Source organism: Scyliorhinus torazame, chromosome 3 (assembly GCF_047496885.1).
Source record: "Scyliorhinus torazame isolate Kashiwa2021f chromosome 3, sScyTor2.1, whole genome shotgun sequence".
Taxonomy (NCBI): Eukaryota; Metazoa; Chordata; class Chondrichthyes; order Carcharhiniformes; family Scyliorhinidae; genus Scyliorhinus; species Scyliorhinus torazame.
The window spans coordinates 18208384-18233006 of NC_092709.1; the positions used below are offsets into that span (position 1 = coordinate 18208384).

Genomic DNA, 24623 nt, shown 5'->3' on the forward strand with positions numbered 1-24623 from the left:
CCGAGGTAGAGTGTCGAACAACCTTGGCAGCTGGAAGTGTCACAGGATGTAGTATCATTGGAGCTGCCAGGGTATGTTGCACAGACTTGCTGAATCTGTGCTTTGTGATTGCATTCATGGAGTGGGAGCCCTTTCTGTTCATGAAGGCACCCGGCTCACCCGCTGGAGCCTTGATAGCCACATGAATACAGTCGATAGCACCCTGGATGCGGGGGAACCCTGACGGGACGCCACTGTGGGCAGCAGATTGGGAAATACCATACAATCCTCCCACTAAGTCCTGGAGAGAGCCAGAGGCGTAGAAATTGAAAGCTGCTATGGCCTTTAGAGCCCCTGGCAGAGTGGAGATGATCTCCAGACCAATCATCTGACATATGCAAGTTACATTCTCCCTGGAGAGGAGGGCTCACCTTTGTCATTGGACCTCTGACATGTTGAGGTAGCTGCCCATAGACACTGGTAGCAGAAACGTGGCCCATTCCTTCCACCTTGCACTCTCTGCTGCTCCTACGCCCCTGTGCCTGCACCTCTCCTCCTACAGGTTGCTCCCTAGGGCACTGCCTGTGGACACCTATCCTCCCCTCCCTTCTACCCCTCTCTTCCTCCTCAGAGGAGGAGTCACCAGTGGAGTAAACGCTCCCTATCAGCAGAGAAACAGAAGGCTGTCTGGTGACCTGAAGGTGTAAATCCTCCAGGAGCCTTTGGGGACAAATCTGAGTGTTGAAATAAAGGTTAGCAACGCAATGACCGAAGCGAAAATGAGAGATAACGCTGTCAAGTTTCATAAACCAACCAGCAACAAACTCTCTCTCAAGCTCCTCACTACTTTTGGGCAGCATGGTAGCATAGTGATTAGCACAATTGCTTCACAGCTCCAGGGTCCCAGGTTCGATTCCGGCTTGGGTCACTGTCTGTGCGGCGTCTGCACGTTCTCCCCGTGTGTGCGTGGGTTTCCTCCGGGTGCTCCGGTTTCCACCCACAGACCAAAGATGTGCAGGTTAGGTGGATTGGCCATGATAAATTGCCTTTTAGTGTCCAAAATTGTCCTTAGTGTTGGGTGGGGTTACTGGGTTATGGGGATAGGGTGGAGGTGTGTGGTTGGGTAGGGTACCTTTTCCAAGAGCCGGTGCAGACTCGATGGGCTGAATGGCCTTCTTCTGCACTGTAAATTCTATGACTATGACTACTCAAAGTGCCAATGCTCCGGATGCGTTTTATTCCAGCCTTGGCTCAAATCATCAAAAAAACAGATTGTCCGCCTACCCATTATGCATGGGTGCCAAGCGCGAGATCGCACATAAACATTTGGAAAATTGATGTTTGAATTAGCTTAATTGACAATTAAATTGTCGGTGGGCATACTACCGACTCCCGCCCATGCCTGCCGACCATAATATTGCTCTAGTGTGGAATGACGGGGGCAGCACGGTAGCACAGTGGTTAGCACAGTTGCTTCACAGCTCCAGGGTCCCAGGTTCGATTCCCGGCTTGGGCCACTGTCTGTGTGGAGTCTGCACGTTTTCCCCGTGTCTGCGTGGGTTTCCTCCGGATGCTCCGGTTTCCTCCCACAGTCCAAAGATGAGCAGGTTAGACAGATTGGCCATGCTCAATTGCCCTTTGTGTCCATTAAAAAAAAGGTGAGATGGGGTTACGGGGATAGGGTGGAGGCGTGGTCTTAAGTAGGGTGCTCTTTCCGAGAGCCGGTGCAGGCTCGATGGGCCGAATGGCCTCCTTCAGCACTGTAAATTCTATATGACATTGGTATTCCCGTGTGATTTCACGCAAGGTTGAAATGGGAACCTGCCCTGATTTAGAACGTACAATTCTGGCATTAGTCTTGAATGTGTTGTTTCTGATAAATGATTACCATTGTTGAGTGCATTTAACTAAAAGCAGTGGGTGCAATGGGTGGGAGGGTCAGACAGGCCGAGGACAAATATTCAGCAGCAGACCGAGGGTTTTTATAAGTAGGACCTATCCGTGAAACAAATGAACGGTGACCTTGTTTACTTGTCACTGTGAACGGCAGTCCGTGTAGATCAGTCCTGGCAAACCTATTTGAACTTATTCTTCAATTTCTAGCAAGTCATGCTGCAGTTGTATAGAACCTTGGAAAGGCCTCAATTGTGCACAATTCTGGTCACCACACAACCAAAAGGATGTGGAGGCTTTGGAGAGGGTGCAGAGGAGGTTTGCTAGGATGTTGCCTGATCTGGAGGGTGTTAGCTGTGCGGGGAGGCTAAATAGACTCGGACTGTTTTCATTAGAACGACGGAGATTGAAGGGTGACCTGATAGAGGTCTACAAGATTATGAGGAGCATGGATAGAGTGGATGGGCAGGTACTCTTTCCCAGGTTAGACGGGTCAGTCACCAGGGGGCATAGGTTTAAGGTCCTTGGGGCAAAGTTTAGAGGAGGTGTGCGAGGCAGGTATTTTACGCAGAGAGCGGTGAGTGCCTGGAACGCGTTGCCAGGGTCGGTCAAAAGGCATCTCGACAAATACATGGATAGGATGGGTATAGAGGGATACGGCACAAGGAAGGGTTTTGGCCAAGGTTAGTATCATGACCGGTACAGGCTCGAAGGGCTGAAGAGCCTGATCCTGTGCTGTATTCTTTGTGATTAAACCTCATACTCACTGCTCCGCAGTTGATATCCGTACATCTCGATGTGGTGGTCAAGGTTAATTAGCTTCATTTTTTAAAACACTCGTCCAATTCTCTGCAGATAAATACCACTGAGTTGATCAGCACTGGTGATAACAGCTCTTCCTTGCTGAGAGATCCCCTAGTGCCCCCATTCTGGTTTGAAATACAGAGGACAGATATTTGTGGAGCACTTCCCTAAAGACCTGAGCAGTGTAGAAGCAGAGCAAAGGAAAGAGAACAGTCAGGGGAGCAGAGGTGTTGTCACACTTACACTGTACTGCTGCCTGATGGAAAATAAGGCCTGCCATCAAATCCGAAGGAATGTCTATCTGCCGACTGACCTTCAAACCACTTAGGCACCATCTGAGAGAAGATAAATTAACATTTTGCCGCTGTAGTCACTGCACCCATGTCAATGTTGTTTATTCTCTCTGGCTTAAAACAGACAAGAACTGGTAAAGTACGACAGACTCTTATAAAAAGAAAATCTAACTTGCTTTTATATCTTTCTCCTTGGCAGGCAGTCCCTTGGGATTGAGGATGAATTGCTCCCACTGCATATCGATGGGCTCTGCGACAGCTGATAAATCCAATGCACGATATCTGCCACATGTGAGGCAGGCGAGTCTATGAATTGCCAGCAAGGTGAGGTGTTTGGAGGTTTATGCATTCTTTCTGACACCCCGGGGCGAGATTATCTGTCCCGAGACGCCTGCAATGCATTCTACGATGGGACGGAGAATCGGGGATCGAGGGAAAATCGTCGGCAGGCGCCGGCAGAGCCACCAAATTTGGAGGATCTTGCAAAGATAGTGGTCAGAATTCTCCCTTCCTGAGGCTAAGTGCCGTTGCGAACGGAGAATCCACCGGAATCCACTGAAGGAGGCTGGAGAGGAAATTGCTGAGGCCTTGACGCAAATCTTTGGATCCTCGCTGTCTTCGGGGGATGTCCCGGAGGACTGGAGAATAGCCAATGTTGTTCCTCTGTTTAAGAAGGGTAGCAAGGATAATCCTGGGAACTACAGGCCGGTGAGCCTTACTTCAGTGGTAGGGAAATTACTGGAGAGAGTTCTTCGAGACAGGATCTACTCCCATTTGGAAGCAAATGGACGTATTAGTGAGAGGCAGCACGGTTTTGTGAAGGGGAGGTCGTGTCTCACTAACTTGATAGAGTTTTTCGAGGAGGTCACTAAGATGATTGATGCAGGTAGGGCAGTGGATGTTGTCTATATGGACTTCAGTAAGGCCTTTGACAAGGTCCCTCATGGTAGACTAGTACAAAAGGTGAAGTCACACGGGATCAGGGGTGAGCTGGCAAGGTGGATACAGAACTGGCTAGGCCATAGAAGGCAGAGAGTAGCAATGGAAGGATGCTTTTCTAATTGGAGGGCTGTGACCAGTGGTGTTCCACAGGGATCAGTGCTGGGGCCTTTGCTCTTTGTAGTATATATAAATGATTTGGAGGAAAATGTAACTGGTCTGATTAGTAAGTTTGCAGACGACACAAAGGTTGGTGGAATTGCGGATAGCGATGAGGATTGTCAGAGGATACAGCAGGATTTAGATTGTTTGGAGACTTGGGCGGAGAGATGGCAGATGGAGTTTAATCCGGACAAATGTGAGGTAATGCATTTTGGAAGGTCTAATGCAGGTAGGGAATATACGGTGAATGGTAGAACCCTCAAGTGTATTGAAAGTCAAAGAGATCTAGGAGTACAGGTCCACAGGTCACTGAAAGGGGCAACACAGGTGGAGAAGGTAGTCAAGAAGGCATACGGCATGCTTGCCTTCATTGGCCGGGGCATTGAGTATAAGAATTGGCAAGTCATGTTGCAGCTGTATAGAACCTTAGTTAGGCCACACTTGGAGTATAGTGTTCAATTCTGGTCGCCACACTACCAGAAGGATGTGGAGGCTTTAGAGAGGGTGCAGAAGAGATTTACCAGAATGTTGCCTGGTATGGAGGGCATTAGCTATGAGGAGCGGTTGAATAAACTCGATTTGTTCTCACTGGAACGAAGGAGGTTGAGGGGAGACCTGATAGAGGTATACAAAATTATGAGGGGCATAGACAGAGTGGATAGTCAGAGGCTTTTCCCCAGGGTAGAGGGGTCAATAACTAGGGGGCATAGGTTTAAGGTGAGAGGGGCAAGGTTTAGAGTAGATGTACGAGGCAAGTTTTTTACGCAGAGGGTAGTGGGTGCCTGGAACTCGCTACCGGAGGAGGTGGTGGAAGCAGGGACGATAGTGACATTTAAGGGGCATCTTGACAAATACATGAATAGGATGGGAATAGAGGGATACGGACCCAGGAAATGTAGAAGATTGTAGTTTAGTCGGGCAGCATGGTCGGCAGGGGCTTGGAGGGCCGAAGGGCCTGTTCCTGTGCTGTACATTTCTTTGTTCTTTGTTCTTTGGAATTTCACGATGGTGAGGGACGAGCACCCACCAGCAACGCATGAAACACCAGCGGATCGGGCGGAAAACAGGCGCAGAATGGCCGTGTCCCGGGCTGCGCATGCGCGGGGCTGATGGCCTGCACCGGTCGCGCCGGACAACATGGCACCAGCCGTGCTGGAACCCTAGCCCGTCCACCCCGACCTCACAGCCCACCCCCTGGCCACCCCCCACCTCTACCCCCAGCAGTAGCAGAAGCCCCCCGGATAGTGGCACAGATCCCAGACGAGTGTGGTGGCACTGAACACTGTCCGCAGCTGGCACGCCAGGTTCCCGACAGCAGGGATCACACATGGCCCGTGTCGTCGGGAACTCAGCCCATCAGGGGCGGAACATCGCGGGAAGGCCGGCTGATGATGTGCCAACAGTGTTGCGACTGCAAGCGATGCGCGTCCCAATGTTGCTGCTTTGGAGAGGGTGGAGCATCGCGGACCGGGAGCAAACCGCCGCCTGCCCCGAATCTGACATCGGAAGGCATTCTCCGCCCAATCGCCCTTCCCGATTTCGGCAACGGGCTACGTAAAATCCAGCCCAGTGTTTCTGTTTCTTCTCCCGAGCTTTGAGGTGCCTACTGTAAGTTGAGCAAGTCTCCGAAGCACATTGGAGCACAGGGATCTCTACATCCCAGTAAACTGTCACCTTAGTCTCAGGTTTGAGGTCAGAATTTCAGGATGTCACAAAGTGCTTTGAAGACAATGAAGCATTTTTAAAAATTTGTTTTCACTCGTGCAATATCGGGAAAGACAGCAGCCAATTTGTGCAGAGCAAGGTCCCACAAATATGTTATGGTACCGAGCCAGACCCCAACATTTGTTAGGACATCAGACAAGAGTCCCAAACAATTATTTTCAAGTTGTAAAACTCTGAGGAAAGGATACTTCACCGCAGGTGTGATGACTCTGACCAATAGCTATCTGTAATGTTAAAACCAACTTTAATTGCAACACAGAATCAACCACATTAATATCAGAGAAATAGCTTTACAATTATCAGTTAAACTGCTCTTCTGAAAGGAAGAACTTTAAACTTACTATCTATACCTGCTACTAACCCTAATTAAGCAACCCAGTACAGTTCAAATGTCACTTGTAAGTAAAGTTTAAAAAACCAGGTGTACTTGCTTAGCTGTGTAGAGACTTTTGGAGAGGGTTCCTTTCAAGAGCAGATTCAATACACTTCTGCTCGAATTAACAGCATTTGGCAAATTTGCTGTTCAACTTAAAATCCTGTACCAGACTACAATACTACAGACAGACCTGGCTCCTCAGATTAATTACACCGTCCGTATCCTGCTAAGTTCCATGACCTGCTTAGCGCGAACTAAACACCACTCACCTCCTAAATTATCTACACTCCAGGGAATCTCCAGAAAGCAAAATATGTTTCCATTAGTCCTTTAACTATGACCAAGTAAGTGGTTGAAATCAATCATTATTCACCTTTTACAACTCTTTAATTACAGCTTTACAGATGTACGATCTGGGTACCTTAACCTAGGTTCTTTACTAATATTACTGTAACAAATATATATCTTAACCCAGACTATTAAAAACATTACTGCAACAAATATAAAATATAATGTATAACAATTTCTACATTGATCACAATAGCAATGTGATCTTAATAATCAGTTTTTTTAGCGATGTTGGCTGAGGGTCAAATGTTGGCCAGAACACCGGGGGGATGACTTTCTTTTGAGAGGATAGACAGGGCATCATTTTTAAGATCTCACCTGAAGCTCAGGCACCTCCAACAATGCTGCACGCCCTCAGTACCAGAATTGAAGTGTCAAGTGGGATTTGAACTCACAACCTTCTGAATCAGAAGCAAGGCTGCTACCACTGAGCAATGCAAATGGCCTGATCGGTCAAAGCAACAATATTTTACATCAGTGGAATGTATGGAAAGTAAGAATATTCCTACACCACGTGTTACATCGACTTATTGCTGGTGTGCATTACAAGATAGAAGCAAATCAAAGTTTTAGGAAAGGCTGGCAAGGTCAAAATGTGCTGCTTATCCATAATTGCCCTCGCGAAGATGGGAGTGAGCCATCTTCTTGAATACTACTGAATGGTTCACGAGGTCATTTCAAAGGGGGCAATTAAGAGTCAACCATATTTCTGTGGGTCTGGAGTCACGTGTAGACCAGATCAGGTAAAGACGGCAGATTTCCTTCCCTAAAGGACATTAGAGAACCAGATGGAGTTATTATGAGAATCCAGCAGTTTAGTCGTCACCATCACTGAAACTAGCTTTTCATTTGTGATTTATTTATTTAACTGAATTTAAATTCCCAGCTCCCACAAAAGATTTGAATTCCTACCTAGAGTATAGAATCATAGAATCCCTACAGTGCAGAAGATGGCCATTCGGCCCATCGAGTCTGCATCGACCCTTGGAAAGAGCACTCTATATAGGACCCCGCCACCACGCTATCCCAGTAACCCCACCTAACATTTTGAACACAAAGGGACAATTTAGCATGGACAATCCACCTAACCTGCACACCTTTGGACTGCGATAGGAAAATGGAGCACCCGGAGGAAACCCACGCAGACATGGGGAGAAAGTGTGAACTCCACACAGTCACCCGAGACCGAAATTGAAACCGGGTCCCTGCTGCTGTGAGGCAGCAGTGCTAACCACTGTGTCACCATGCCGCCCCTTTAGACCATTAACCCAAGCTACTGCATTGCAATACTGGAAACAGCAAATTCTCATTAGGCCAGGCAGCATCTGTAGAGAGAAAAACAATTCCTCAGGGTCGAGTCCTAGGCCCAATCATCTTCAGCTGCTTCATCAATGACCTTCCCTCCATCATAAGGTCAGAAGTGAGGCCGATCACCAGTGATAGCACAGCGATCAGCACCATTCACAACTCCTCAGATACCCTCGGGGACCCCATGCAGGGGATTGCCTTCAGCGGGACTGAAAGATCTCGCTGGCAGGAAGGGCCGGAAAATTCAGCCCCCAGCGCCTATTCTTCAATATTGCGTTTTGTGACTGAGATGCGATTTTCCTAAGCCATGGTACAGAGGCATGAATGGAAAAGGGAGAAGAAGTGAATCACATCCATAAAAATAACCAGCATTTAAATGTAATGGTGTTTGTAAAACTGCTCAAAAATAGCCACAGCTGTCGTCAAATTTAACGCAGCAACATCATATGACTTTATCAGCAGATTATAAGTTTCCCTATTTAAACACCTATTCTCAGCACCCTACCATATGATCAAAATAATCTTTAAAATAAACGTAAGCAAGAGTACGGAAAGTTGGGCTACATCTGGCGAAGAATACACAAGACTGCTATTTTTGAGTTTTTTGGGGTTCGTACGCACTTTAGACAACGAGCTACATGGCAACGTTAAAACCAGGCATTCAATCCATGAGAAAGATCTCCTTAAAATGCATTATTTTCAAATTGGCTCAATCTGTATAAAATATTTTTACTTCATGCATTTGTGGTGTCACTGCACACATCTCTAATGGCATCACATATTTGTATGATGTTACTACGCATATTTGTATGATATCACTACACATGTTTGTATGATGTCACTAACATATTTGTATGATGTCACTACACATATTTGTACAACATCACTGCACACATTTGTATGATGTCACTACACATATTTATATATCACTACACATATTTGTATGATGTCACTACACATATTTGGATGATGTCACTACACATATTTGTTTGATGTCACCACACGTCACTTAAGTTGATGCACATAGAAATCCATGGAACTCTTCGCCTCATCTGCTATTGAAATTATTTAAGGTTCACCATCAAAAACAATTTGCATTTATATTGCATCTTTAACTTGACAAAATGTCCCAGGACACTTCACAGGGGTGTTACCAAACAAAATGTGACACCAAGCCTTGTAAAATGCCATTAGGGTGGCGTAGGTATCAAAGAGCGTCTCCGAGAAAGAAAGTGAGGTGGAGACTGGGAAAAGTGTGGGAAGGGAATTCCAAAGCTGAGGAACTAGGCAGCTGGAACCATGGTCTCCAATGGTGCAGAAACGAAAATCGGGGATGCTAAAGAGGCCAGAATTAGGTGAGTGCTGATAGCTTTGGAGGGATTTATAGCTGGAAGAGATGATAGCGATAGGGAGCGGGCGCGGGGGGAATTTGTAAATAAGCATGAGAATTTTTTTAATGAACCATTCATGGAATCACGACAGTGCGGAAGGAGGCCATTCGGCCCATGGAATCTGCACCAACCCTCTGAAAGAGAATCCTACCACTCCACTGCCCTATCCCCATAACCCACCTAAATTCTGGACACTAAGGGATAATTTAGCGTGGCCAGTCCACCTAACCCGCACATCTTTAGACTGTGGGAGGAAACTGGAGCACCCGGAGGAAACCCACGCACACGCGGCAAAAATGTACAAACTTCACACAGTCACGCAAGGTCAGATTTGAACCCAGGTCCCTGGTGCTGTGAGGCAGCAGTGCTAACCACTGTGCCGCCATGCATTGTTAGAGCAGAGTTAAAATATAGGTCAGCAAGTGGAGTCAGAGGTGCGATCAGGACATGGGTAGCTGACCTCTAATAAATGTGATTTTAGTAATTGGTGATGAAGATAAATAGCGATTAGATATACAAAGCCCATAACATGTTTTTTTAAACATTTGTACTCACCGTTTTCAGTTTATAAAGTACAAAAATAGAAACAACAGTAAAACAATAAAAGAGAACTAAATAACATAACCCCCTACAAAAAAAAAGAAAATTGGACACCCTCCCAACAATTATCAAAGCTCCCCCCACTGCAACTCAATAAGAGCAAGCCCCCCTCCCCACCCGCCCCAGCAGCTAACGGTGAGCAACTCCTTAAAGTAGACGATAAACGGTCGGTCGCCATTTCCAGTAGAATCCTTCAATCAAACTCCTAACAGTGTATTTGACTTTCTCCAGGTGTACGTTACCTAGCCGAGCCGAGGCACTGAGCTGAGTTACCAAACTCCATCCCAGCAAGACTCGCCTCTGAGCAATTAGCGAGGCGAAGGCAAGAGAATCTGCCTGGCCACAGCTCCGTCAAGTCCGATACCCCGAATATGGTGACTAAGGGACAGGGTTCCAACTAGGTGTTCAGAATCGCTGACACGATGTTGAAAAGGGAGACCCAAAAACCCACCAGTTTGGGGCAGGACCAAACCATGTGTGCGTGTGGTTAGTTGGCCCCTCGAACTGCGCTCCCACCTGTCCTCAACCCCCTGCAGAGAAGCGACTCATTCTGGCTCTGGTCAGGTGCGCCCTGGATGAATCTCAGCCTCGTGCATGAGGACATGGCGTTCATCCTGCGGAGGGCCCCACTCCACACCTCATCCTACAATAGGGGCCCCAGCTCCCCCTCCCACTTGGCTCTCCCCCCCCGTTCGACACCGAGTCCTCCGGCAGAATCCACCCATATGTACCAGAAGCACTACTTTCCTCCGACCCCGCACACAAAAGGATCCTCTCTATCAAGGAGAATGGTGGGGTGTCTGGGAATGCCGGGAACATTTGTCTTACAAAATTCTGTAACTGAAGGTAGCTAAGCGAATCCAGGCCCAAGAGCCCAAACTTCTCTTTCAATTCCTCCAGGCTGGCAAACCGCCCCTCCAGGGATCGATCCCATCGCTCCAGCCCCTGGGCGGCACAGTGGCGCAGTGGGTAGCACTTCTGCCTCACGGCGTCGAGGACACGTGATCGATCCCGGCCCCGGGTCACTGTCCGCGTGGAGTTCGCACATTATCTCCGTGTTTGTGTGGGTATCACCCCCACAACTCAAAGATGTGCAGGGTAGGTGGATTGGCCACGCTAAATTGCCCCTTAATTGGAAAAAAAGGAATTGAGTACTCCAATTTTAAGAAAATCTTTGCCAGTGCGAACGGAAGAGATTTGACTATATTCACCAGGCTGATATAATTTATCTTACGGAATCGGGCCCAACCTTGAGCCACCTGGACCCCCAGATACCAGATGCTGGACCTGGGCAAGGGAAAACAAAGTGCCCCCAGACTGTCTCCGTTCCCTGGGGTGCTGACAAGAAAATGCTCCCCAGATTTAATTTGTATCTGGGAAAGGACCTACAAAGCTCTTATGTATCCTCATTAGGTCACCCACGGTGGGCACTGGGTCCTTCACATACAACAGAAGATCATCTGCATACAGGGAGACCCTGTGTTCCATCGCACCCCTAACTATCCCTCTCCTCTTGTCCGAAACCCTCAGGGCAATGGCCAATGGCTGAATAGCCCAAATTATTTTTCTTCATCATATGAATTTGTGAAGCTATGAAGAATGTTCCTTTGCCAATGCGCTGGAACTGAGTCATTTGTTTTGTGCCTTTCTGAGGACCACATTGGGAATTGGTGGCACAGAAGTTGAGTATTGTTGAAAGAAGAAGCAAGCTATTGAAGCTTTTCATTTTGCACTTATCAGGACAGGTCATATAGTTAAAGGCAACAACAATTTCTACTGCAACACGGCAATCAGAGTCTCTTTGCCAACCAATCAACACTCTCTTCTCATGCAGTATAAATTGTTGTTACTTTTACTATTGGTTTATCTTGCGACCTGACCTGATGAGTGCAAGACTTAAAGCTTCAAGAACATGTCTCTTTTTACAGCTATACTCACCTGAAATACTGTTAAGTTTTCAAACAAACGTTAGCAATGAGTCGAAGAATCTGTTGCCTGATGTGCTAGTCGATGTTTCCTTTAAGCTGCATGGCCACACTCAAAGCTGAAAGTTCCGCGCCAGCCACGCACAAGTTGGCCCCTTTAAGTTACAATAAGTGCACAGCTGGAATTTAAAGAATCTACGCACTTAAACAAATTGGCCATGCTCTACAAAAAAAGAAATAGAAGGTTGTTGGTGGTCATGACAATTGGTGACTGACATCAGCAGCACGGTAGCATTGTGGATAGCACAATTGCTTCACAGCTCCAGGGTCTCAGGTTCGATTCCGGCTTGGGTCACTGTCTGTGCGGAGTCTGCACATCCTCCCCATGTGTGCATGGGTTTCCTCCGGGTGCTCCGGTTTCCTCCCACAGTCCAAAGATGTGCAGGTTAGGTGGATTGGCCATGATAAATTGCCCTTCGTGTCCAAAATTGCCCTTAGTGTTGGGTGGGGTTACTGGGTTGGGTGGGGTTACTGGGTTCTGGGGATAGGGTGGAGGTGTGGACCTTGGGTAGGGTGCTCTTTCCAAGAGCCGGTGCAGACTCGATGGGCCGAATGGCCTCCTTCGGCATTGTAAATTCTATGAATCTTGGCCAGTGCTAATCCAGTGTGCAGTTTGGTCAGAATAGCCATGGGTCTCACATTTTGTTATGATATTCCCAACACAGTTTTTGCACAGGCTCTGGGAAGTGCGTGTGTGCCTGCGTGCGCATGTTTGTGGATGTATGATTGTGCGTGTGTGCATGTCTCTGGATGTGTGTGTGCATGCATATGCGTGTGTGCGTTTGTGTGTGTATAATGTGTGTGGGTGTATATGTGGTATGGTGTGCGCATATGTATCTGTGTGCGTCTGTGTTTGTGTGTATATATGTTTGTGTATGTGGGTATGTGTGTGTGCATGTGATTGTGTGTGTGTCTGTGCATATGTTTGTGTGTATGTATGTGCGTAAGTGTGTACTTTTGTGTGCATGTGGGTATGTGTGTTTGTGTATTTGGGTATGTGTGTTTATGTGGGCATGTATGTGTGTGTATACGCTTTTGTGCAAAAGGCAGTCAGCTGACATGAAAGTGCAAAGTGAGCAGATGTTTGCCAGTGATACCGCAATACTCAACATCTGTATAATTTTTCTGTTAGTTAGGCAGAAATGTAGGTCAGCTCACATCTGCCTCACTGCTCTGAAGAAATGCAGTTTCATGGCGTCAAGCATGTTGCATACAGCTACCAGAAAACTCAAGGTTCTTGTTCAAATCAGCCCAAAATTACTGATTGGTTCATTTTCCCTCAAAACAGTGTTTTAAATCAACTCTGACAGAACTATGGTTATTAGTGGCTCATCATAAGTTAGTATCAGGGAATCGTTGAAAGGGTTCTATATTAATACAGGGAGTGAACTGTGTTATCCATTATACCTTGCACTGCAAAAGGCTTGTTCTGGGAGCTTATTTAACATTTTGCCCCTTCAATTTTCTGCTGTCAGGTATCGTCGGCAGTGACTGAAAGAAATAGGTCAGACAGTGTTTTCGCCTGGAATTCTCCCAAAAGGAGAATGTGTGGGGAAAGAAAAGAGAGTTAGATGGAGAACAAAGTGGAGGCTGATTGATCAGGATTGAAGAAAAAAAATTTGGAAATATTCGACAGATTTAACCTCCTGGCCTAGGACTTTGCAGACTGTCTGCAAAATTTATACAGGAATTGTATCAGGAATTGGGGCGCAAAGCTAAACAACAACTTGTCCTTTTTAACCCCCTTAGATTCGTAAAATGTTGCAAGCAAGGGGTAAAATCCGATACTGGCCACCTAAGAACAGATTCCTCAGCGAGATGGGGTGGCACGGTGACACAGCGGCAGCTGCTACCTCACAGCGCCAAGGACCCGGTTCGATTCCAGCCTTGGGTCACTGTCAGTGTGGAGTTTTCCCGTTCCCGTTGTGTGTTTCCTCCGGGTGCTCCGGTTTCCTCCCACAGTCCCAACATGTGCCGGTTAGGTGGATTGGTCATGCTAAATTGCCCCTTAGTGTCCAACGGTTAGGTGGGGTTACGGGGATAGGACAGGGGAATGGGCCTAGGTAGAGTGCTCTTTCGCAGGGCTGTTGCCTCAGGGAGGCCCCAGGCACTTACTCCCAACCCACACACCCGTAACCCCACTCATCCCCCCCTACCCTGGGGGTGACCAAACCCCCGCCCTGCACCCCCTGCCACTACCCATACCACCGCCATGGCCGGGTGATGCATGCGTGTGACTGTCTAAAACTGTATGTTTGCTGCCCCCCCCCCCCCACCCCAGGAGAATTCGCCCCACAACCGCCAGGAGTGGGAGAAAACTGGAGGGGGACCGCCGGACCTGCAGCCCCTCGCCGCAGCTGAGCAGCGGGCACTGCACCTGATCGGTGGGCCCGGGAAGAGGGTGGCCACAGAGCTGGAGGTCAGCATCGAGCGTGCAACTGAGACCCTGCTGAGTTTCAGTTCTCCATGGCACATGTGTCACCATCCCCCCACACAATCCACCCCCACAGTGCCCCCACCATCACCACCCTCACATTGCCCCTCCAGCACACCCCCCCCCCCCCCCCCCCCACCACACCACCCCAACCAGCGGCCCAATCGTGCACCTTGTCTTGTGTCTTGCAGGATCTCCTGCCGTTGAGACGGGCCCTTCTGGTGCCCCCCCGACCCCAACCTCAACTGCAGGTGGAGAGCAGCGAGGAGGCGGAGGAGGTTAGGGGTACCGATGGGAGCCCTCGACCCGCCGACGAAGACACCCCGGAGCACCGGTCCGGGGACGACACTGACGTCCGGTCACATCCCAGTGATACTCATCTCGGTTGGGCACTTTAGTGAAGGGGCGCTTGGGACACCATCTGGTGCGTACCACACGCATGTCTCGGTACAACAGGTGGAGGTGGGAACCCCCGAGGGGGCGAGCGGGCGGTGGGCAACCTGACCCCAGGGACTAGCTGCCGTCCAGATGGGTTTCAGGCTTCTGGAAAGGGCGGTCCCATCTATAGTAGAGATGCAGTCATAGAGTCAAGGACTGCATGAAGGGATTTCGGCAACCATGCAGCCGGTGGAGTAATCGCACTGCCTGCAGGAGCAGGAGGTGGTGCCAACCATGCGTGCCACCCAGGCCAACAAATCCTATGGGTGGCGTCTGCGGTGGAGGCCTTGGGGGCGAAGGTTTCAGCCATGGGCCAGGATGCCCCAAGGCCTGGGGCACTCTGGGCGGGCAGTGACCGAGGCCCAGGACAGGGCTGCCCTACCACAGGCAGCCATGTACCAGGGCCACCTGGACATTCCGGGGCTGTCACAGTGGGTCATGGCTGAGGACGTCAGCGGCATTGCATGGGAGCTGACCAACCCAGAGAGAGGTGGCGCAGTCACTGGCTGATGAGGCACATACCCAGCAGCTGGTGGCATAGTCGCAGTGTGATGTGGTGCAAAGGGAATTGGTCCACTCCCTGTGCTCCATGGCCGCGAGCATCGAGACCCTGATCGGGGCAGGCATGGGTCTCCAGGACTGGCAGTGCCAGGTGACGGGGTGCTGCAGGGGTTAGCTCCGCTCGCATGCCCGTTCCATGGAGTAACCCGGGGGCCATCGGGCAGCCCAAGGGAAGAGGAGGTGTCCCTAGTCAGTGAACATGGAAGCGATTAGAGCATCCCCGTGCGTTGTGTGGCCTCCTGTGTCTGCCTGGGCCCCATGTCATGGTACAAGGCCTGGTGCGCATCCTGCTCCTCCAGCACGTCCTCTGGGCTCGATCCACATTGAATTTGATATATTGCGCCTACCGTGATGGTGTGGATCCACCTGTACACTGAGAGCTAGGAGATCCCTGACAGGTCCCCACTCGGTGCCTGGAAGGACCCCACGGCATATAAGTTCAGGGCAACTGTCACCTTGACGGCCACCGGGAGCGGGTGTCCTCCCCCATATCCCCGCGGTGTCAGATGCACCAAGATCTGGCACATATATCGTGCTGCCCCATGCTCAACCGGAATCTTCAACGGCATGCCCGGTCTGGCTGGTCCTCAAATGAGAGGTGCTGCCGGTACACATGTGGTCTCACGCGGCACCTCTTTCCAATCTCCTCCTCGGCCTGCTGGGCGGCTGGCTCTCCAACCTCACCATCTGTCCCTTGTTCCTCTGGGGCAGGCTCCGCTGCTGCAGGGTCTGTCATAATATACACCAGTATATCATGGTGCAGACACACACACACACACACTGATGGACATACAGTGGGACCAATCAGCATACACAACACCGCAGCCAACACATCATGGTACAAGGAGTGGTTGCATACTAGCACTTCTGAGACCTACCTGCAACTAATCAGCATTCCGGCATCCTGAAGTATGGAGAACATCAACCCGCCGCCGCTCCGCATCGCCGGCAATCCCGGGGTCAATTGGAAGATTTTTCAACAGCGCTTCCAGCTCTTCCTCGAAGCCACGGACAGGGGGAACGCCTCGGATACCAGGAAGATTGCTCTGCTCCTCTCCACGGCCGGGCAACACGCCATCCACATCTTCAACTCCCTCACATTCGCAGACGACGAGGACAAGACAAAGTACAAGACGGTTCTCCTCAAATTCGATCCCCACTTCAGCATAGAGGTCAATGAAAGCTTCGAAAGATACCTGTTCCAGCAGCGCTTGCAGGGTAAGGACGAGCCTTTCCAATCCTTTTTAACACACCTCCGCATCCTTGCGCAGTCCTGCGGCTATGGGCCCACCTCCAACTCCATGATTCGCGACCAGATCGTATTTGGTGTTCTGTCGGACGCCCTGCGTCAGCAGCTCCTCAAAGTTAAGCAACTCACCCTAGCGACTGCCATCGAGACCTGTGACCTGCATGAAAATGCCACCAGTCGGTACTCCCACATACAGGCGGCTGAAACGGCGCAGCAAGGTCGCGATGAGGCGGAACGGGTCCAAACAATTGAACACCTCCAAGGCTGCAGCCTGGATGAGGGCGGCCATTTTGCGCGCCTTTCGCGGCCTCCCGCGCTTGTACGCGCCAAATGAGGGGCCGGTGATGTGGAGGAACGTGATGCGCAGGTGCGCACCACGCAGGACCGCACCGTGCAACGAGCGTACTGACGTCACGACGTGCGGCAACTGTGGCTCCGCACATTTAAAGCGGCAATGTCCTGCAAAATCGCGACAATGCCTACGATGTGGCAGACTTGGCCACTATGTTGCCTGCTGTCGAGCAGCTCAGCCTGCTAATTCGCATCGCTTCAGCCAGCCTCGCAGGAACATTCGGGCAATTCAACCCACGTTCACCGAGTCCGATTCCGACTTCCCACAGACCAGTGACACTGAGGACCCGAGGGAGCCTTTTCGAGTCGCTGTTATAACAAAGAACAGGCTGTCCCCGAATCAGAACCACCAGCCGCTATCGGTGCACAGCATTGATCCAGACGACGAGTGGTGTGCCACCCTGACGGTCAACCAGAATTCGTCGCCCACCTCAGAGACTTCACTTATGAGTTTTACAATGTTGGACTCTTTGATCTGTTCTGTTATCCTGTTTCATCGTTCCAGTAGTTTGTATATAATGTTCATTTCGTTGTTGGTGTGACACCCTATTTCTCTGCACCAGGCACCTTCCAGTGTAAATAGATTAGCGTCATGTAAATAACACGCACACACATAGTCAGGTACATTCACTGCACGATATTTATTGTCACGCAGGCATATGTTCTTTATATAAAAGCAGCACGGTAACATTGTGGATAGCGCAATTGCTTCACAGCCCCAGGGTCCCAGGTTCGATTCCGGCTTGGGTCACTGTCTGTGCGGAGTCTGCACGTCCTCCCCGTGTCTGCGTGGGTTTCCTCCGGGTGCTCCGGTTTCCTCCCACAGTCCAAAGATGTGCAGGTTAGGTGGATTGGCCATGATAAATTGCCCTTAGTGTCCAAAATTGCCCTTAGTGTTGGGTGGGGTTACTGGGTTATGGGGATAGGGTGGAGGTGTTGACCTTGGGTAGGGTGCTCTTTCCAAGAGCCGGTGCAGACTCGATGGGCCAAATGGCCTCCTTCTGCACTGTAAATTCTATGATTCTATGAAAGGGGGGGATGTCATAATATACACCAGTATATTATGGTGCAGACACACACACTGATGGACATACAGTGGGACCAATCAGCATACACAACATCGCAGCCAATCACCAGTGAGAGCACACGCACTATAAAGACAGGGGACAGGAGAGTTCCCGCTCATTCTAGTAGCAGCCAGCTCGGAGCACAGAGCTCACAGCCTGCAACACAGACATTCACCATGTGCTGAGTGCATCACCTGGTTAGGACTAGGCAAGGGTCAACAGTTAAAGCTGGTATTGCATTTACCCACAGTTCAAGTATGTTAATATTGTTAACCTTATAATAAAATAGAGCTGCACCACTTCCAGTGTTGGTGACCTGTTTGTGATCCAGAACACCCAACACATCAGGGTCCTCCCCGAGCAGCACCAGCTCGTACAGCCTCAGTGCATCCGCGAGGGCTGCGGAGACTAGGATGAAGGCCACTATTTCTGGTTGAATTCCGATGTCCATTGTCTGCAGGGGGTGACAGTTTGACATGTTAGCACGGTGCGTACCTCCGTGGTCAACCAGGTCTAATGGGCTATATGGTGGCCCATATCTGCACACCCACCCCGGGCCAGTCTCCCTGGCACCCTGCCCATCGTGCACCCCTGGCCCCTTCGGTTCCTGGCACTGCAGGGGCCTCGGGCCCTGGCGCCCATCCCTATTGCCAGGAGTACTGGTGGCTGGCCTTACCTATGCCGGCAGTACGCTCCGCGCCCCCCGGCCGGTGCCATCCTGCAGGGGCTAGTGTAGACGTTGTCCTTGGATGGGCCGCGTGATGCCCTTGCCAGAGAGTGGCGCCCGGTTGGGGGGGGTGGGGAAGAGTTAGTGGGGTGGAGGGTGGAGCATGGGGTGGTAAGGTGGCGGGTGGGGTCTGGGTTGTGGGAGTGAAATGCGGGGATGATGGGGGCATCCATACTGCCGGTGTCACACTGCACAACCACGGGCCATGGTGGGCAGTCGATGGGGTGCACAGCAAGATGGCTGCCTTACAGGTCGCAGCAATAACAGTCCGTGACTGGACACCCAGGTCCCGTGGGGGGGGGATTACCCAACCCCAAAGCCCATCCGCTGGTCACCCCCTGCTGCCCGCATCGGGACTGCCGGATGCCCACCCCCTCACCGCCACCAGCCAGCCCTGCCAGGTGTGCCCCAGCCCACGGTCGCATCTCTGCATGTCCGACTTCCTCTCTCTCCCTCATCAGCCATGGCGCCTGTTTCCCGATTTTTAAAACCGCAAATGAACCTCGCTGTCGGTAATTCCCCCCAGTGGAGGCGGAGCATCACGGAGGTCCTGGAGATTACCTGGTCAAGCCCGCTAATGATATGTGAACGCCGTTTACTGTGCGTGCGAAGTAGAACGCATTGATGCCGCTTTCATAGAACATAGAACATACAGTGCAGAAGGAGGCCATTCGGCCCATCGAGTCTGCACCGACCCACTTAAGCCTTCACTTCCACCCTGTCCCCGTAACCCAATAACCCCTCCTAATCTTTTTGGTCAGTAAGGGCAATTTATCACGGCCAATCCACCGAACCTACACGTCTTTGGACTGTGGGAGGAAACCGGAGCACCCGGAGAAAACCCACGCAGACACGGGGAGGACGTGCAGACTCCGCACAGACAGTGACCCAGCGGCGAATCGAACCCGGGACCCCGGCGCTGTGAAGCCACAGTGCTATCCACTTGTGCTACCGTGCTGCCCCGAAGGTAAGGCCATCCACCGGAACATGGCATTCTGACCTGCTTCGGCCGCCCGCCGCGATTTTGGTGTCACAACAGATTCTCCACCCAATCGCGTTTCGTGATTCCGGCATCAACCGTCGGAGAATCCCCACCCCAAAAATGTCCTCACTGTAATCTTTGCATTACTGTCACTCGCCTGAGATATTAATAGATGCTGCTGTATTCGCTTTTTATTCGGTTCATTTTCCTGTTGCAAGGAGTCAATTACTTGCACAATGACCGTCTCTCCTCTTTGCTGGAAAGGTATTGTGAATAAACAAGAACAAAACACTCGGGCACAGTGGGGAGTGTATTGTCTCCTTAAGCAATGGGAAAGTAACTGTGATAAGGTCTTGAAGCTGTGTATCAAGCTGGGGATGCAAGTAAAATACCTGATAAGAAAATCTCAGCCAGCTTCACCAGCTGAGCTTTAAAAAATAACGACATGGAATATGAACCTTACACAGTCAGAGAATAACCTGGCGAACAATGGGTTGAAACAACCTATTGCACTGTTATATAGCCCTTCCGCATAACTGCTGACTATGTCCCCATTTTCCTGCTTCTGCATCCTGTTAGACTGAGTTTCTGTTAGCTGGAGGACCTGGCCAGTGTCTCAGACAAAGGGGGAAATGTAACAAACGTGGGAATTGTGAGGCGCGAAACTACCAGGTTTCACCTTGTTCACCTTCTGACACCCCAATAGTCGCAAGATGCAACGATGATGGAGCTGTTGTTGAATCATTTGGTCATCACGGTAATCAGGGCGGCACGGTAGCACAGTGGTTAGCACTGTTGCTTCACAGCGCCAGGGTCCCAGTTTCGATTCACGGCTTGGGTCACTGTCTGTGCGGAGTCTGCACGTTCTCCCCATGTCTGCGTGGGTTTCCTCCGGGTGCTCCGGTTTCCTCCCACAAGTCCCAAAAGACGTGCTGTCAGGTGAATTGGACATTCTGAAATCTCCCTCTGTGTACCCGAACAGGCGCCGGAATGTGGCGACTCGGGGCTTTTTACAGTAACTTCATTACAGTGTTAATGTAAGCCTGCTTGTGATAATAAAGATTATTATTATTAATCAATCTCCACCAAATTAGCCCATAACAGATCCAGCCATGAGGTAAGAAATGCCTCCCAGTGGGGACGAGTTTTTGGAAAAGGTTCAAATCTCATCTTTATGCTCCCAAGTACGGTTAAATTATCACAGGCGTGTCCCAGATTCCTGGTGTATTATGCCATAAAAGTTTATTTTCTGCAAGAAATATCCAACTCACTTTTGAATGAATTCAAAATGACGATTACACCGTCTCTCTGCGGAAACCATCAACAGACTGGTCATTCTCTCACTAAAATATTGTTTTTGCAGATTAGTTTTGAATCTCCACCCCCCCCCCCCCCCCCCCCCCCCCATCACACCCCTTTCAAGTGAAGACCATGTCCTCTGGGGTCGACCGTTCTGGACAAGCTTGTGATGGACTATATTCCCCAGTCCCTTTAAAATCGGAAAAACAGCCATTATATCACTCTCAATCTCTTTTTCATTGAAAACATAGAATCCCCACAGTACCAGAAGGAGGCCATTTGGCCCGTCGCGTCTGCACTGACCCTCCGAAAGAACACCCAACCCTAGACCCACTCCCCCCCCCCCCCCCCCCCCCCCGCTCTATCCCAGTAACCCCGTCTAACCTCCCGACACTGAAAGGGAAATATAGCATGGCCAATACACCTGACCTGCACATCTTTGGACTGCCCAATTATTTTTCTAACCCAATCCACCCATCGCTTCAATCAAATTAAGGAAAGCAAATTGCAACGATTGCGCACATCTCAGCGAGAACACCATTCGTTGTCCCTCCAGCTCTTTTCTCAAGTAGCTTCTGGTTCACTGGTTATAATCACGATTTTGTTAAGTGTTTTTGATGTCAGCCGTCAGTTTATGCCAGTCCGGTTTGGGATAAGCTGGAACACGTGGCTGGTCCTGCCAGTCGCTGTTTTAGTCACACTGAATGACTGAACGTGACTTCCCCTCTCGTTTGTTCCGAGTAAATTGCAGTAACAGCTATTTGAGAGGTGACAGAGCTGAACAGTGCAATGTATTCGAAAATAACATGACATGATGTATCAGGCTCTGATGTGCATCCGGTTTTTAATGAACTCATGATTGTAATTGCTGAAAGTAATTCCCTTATAATGTGTGCTGATCATGTTGTTCCCTCATCAACTCTCGATCGACTTGCAGTCATAACATTGCACTGGCACCCCTCCAGCATAGATCAGGAGTCTCCAGGAATCAGAGATTAATCCCCTGGTTACGATTACGAGCAATGCCTGAGGACAATCACCGGGGCAATTCCAAAAAGCGTTGAATTTTTTTTGGAACACTTTGGTTTATTCCTTATGAAAACATTGGCGATGAGGATTCAACAGCTCATTGGTTGGGTAGGAAGTTTGGAGGCGGAGCTCAAGTGATGTGACCTCAGAGAATATGTCCAACCCTTCATCCCAAATGCTGCACTGTTGGAGGGGAAATCATGGGTCACAAGCATTGACGTGTCCACACGTTAAAACAACAAAAGACTCAAAAGTGAATGAGGTTAGTTCATGGATATTGACCGGTTGTTGAAGTTTTTCACCTTTCACTCATCAGCACAGTTCACAAGAATTCCTAATGGAAAGAGAACAGCAATTTATACTTCACGCGAAGAGAGTGCTGATTGGTTGACAAATAGACTCTGATTGGCAGAGGCATCACTATTGAGAATGCACCAGTTAACTGGTGACTGTCAAAATCTATAACAACGCGTGTCCTCTTCCAGCAATACTCAAGGAAAAGAAAAAGGGGTCCGTGCCTGTATTCTCTGATATCTGTGAATAAACATGTGTTAAATAAAGACTGACTCAAGCCTTCTCCTTGGCGCAGCGCATGGGCATTGAGTTGTGAGAACTGGCGCTTGGAGCTCCCACCCCCCCCACACTCACACACATGAGCCAGTCGAATACCGGAGCCGATACACTGATTCAAGTGAGGCAGACTGGCCTCCAGACCTCAGCAAGTGTCTGAGAGAGGACAAATGCCTGAATCCCAAAGTTCGAAAGGTTCTGCTAAACGTTTTTATAGTATCGGTTCCTTTGACAAGGAGGTGCCGGCCATCTTTCTTTGGAACCTGCCCACCCCAAGCCCTGAAATGCCTGGCAGTCTGGGGCTGGAGGACATCCGAGGTGCACCCCTCAGGGTGTATTTGGTATTGTGTGGGAGGGTGACAGTTGGGGACCCCCGCTGCCTTCCTGACTCCATCCCGATTATGTCCATGATGGACGGGTCCATGGACGACCTTCACACCCCACCGCCAATTGAGACCCTTAAGTGACCAATTAATGCCCACTTAAAAGTCACATCCCAATGCTGCTGGTATTAACCCAGCAGCAGACAGGGGCTGACCACGCATGACCCTGGCATGTTTGCTTGTGGACTCCGGATGAGGAGCTTCCTCTCAAAAATGCTCAGTGCCTGGTCAAGGGAACCTCAATTGCGAAGGGGGGAAGCCCAGGAAGGGCCACCTCCTTCCCTTGCTGCTGACCTCCCTCCACTCGCCACCACCAACACCCCCCTCCCCGCCCCCGGCGACCCCCACCTCACAGCCACCTTCCTGTTATCTCTCACCTGTGCCTGGGTGGCCCCTGGATCTGAGGTCTTTAGTGGATGCAGTACTGGGAAGCAGCCACCGCCTCACCAGTGGCGCTGCCGCGTACCATAGACTCTGATTGGCTGCGAGTTCTCGGTTGGCAGGACCTCTGTCCTGGGGTCCTGGTTTACGGGGGGTAAGTTCGCCGCTGGCCTGTTAACTGCCTGAGTGGCACAGTTTGCAGTGAGGGCCTACGTGAATGGCATAGGGGGCGCGAGGGTCTCACCAGCTCTCCAGCCGCTGGCTGACACCCCCGTCACTTCCACAAGATTCCGCCTACGGCTGTTTATGGACAAAGTCAGCAACTCTATTCTTTTGAGTTTAAAGCTCTGGCAATCTAACGATGTGAATATTTTTGATGGTGTAGTGCATTGGAAAGACCATGGGTGGGATTCTCCGTCCCGCCACACCCGATTTCTAGTGCAGCACGCCCCCGCCGGCAGGGGGACCCTCCGTCCCGCCAGCCGGCCAATGGGGTTTCCCATTGTGGGCACCCCCACGCCGTCGGGAAATCCGCGGGCGTGAGTGCGCTGTCGGTGAGGCGGAGGACCCCACCGACAGAGAATCAGCCCCATTTCTTTCCAACTATATAATAGCCGTTACTACTTATCTTATTGACCAAAGATTTTGTTACCTTCCTTAAAATCTGCTTATATGGCTTGGAGTCGTATTTTGAATGATAGCACTCCTGTGAACACAATGGGTGCGACTTAACGGGACAGAAACAAGAGCATCTTTATCGGGGTATTTCTCTGCGCCTGCAACGCCGACAACGACACTGCTATTTAATTGGACTTTGCTCAGCTCGCCAGTGCAGGAACACGACTCACAGATCGGGGAGCCCCAATCTTTCAACCCCTCCCCCCCAGCCCCTCAGCCACTCCACCGGGATCTCTGGACTTGTCACTGCACCCAGCCTAGCTCTTAGGGGGTCCTCGAGCCCTCCCTTCCCCACTCCATCTCTTAAGGGCAAGGCATCCTCAGGCTCGATCCCTGGTACCTGGCACTGCCAGGGTGGCTAGGTGGCACTGCCAAGGAGCCAGGCTGGCGGTGCCTGGGTGCCAGCAAGAATGCCAGTGTATCACCATGTCCAGAGCCTGCACACCCGGGGGTCTCTAATGGCATGGGAGGACCCCCCCCCTCCCCCCCAGGTGCAGTTACGCCTGATCCACGTTTGTGGAAAGCAGTGCTAAACAGCACCCTAGCGATATCACCCAGGGGAGGCCATTAATTCCCGGGCACTGGGTGAATACGGTGCAGACCTATTTTAATGAGCCGAATGACTCACTTAAATATGTTAGTCTGGATCTTGCCCAGTGAGGGCGAGATCC

At 50.4% G+C, this 24623-nt stretch overlaps 1 long non-coding RNA gene across 1 annotated transcript in view; it reads left to right on the forward strand.

The window, feature by feature from the left end:
- LOC140409473 (uncharacterized) overlaps positions 1–22458 on the forward strand; it is a 44963-nt gene extending 22505 nt beyond the window's left edge. Inside the window, exons 2-3 of the long non-coding RNA XR_011940342.1 lie at positions 3169–3293; positions 21849–22458. This is a non-coding gene — a long non-coding RNA (uncharacterized lncRNA). The remainder of the gene's footprint in view (positions 1–3168; positions 3294–21848) is intronic.
- Positions 22459–24623: the final 2165 nt, after the last annotated feature.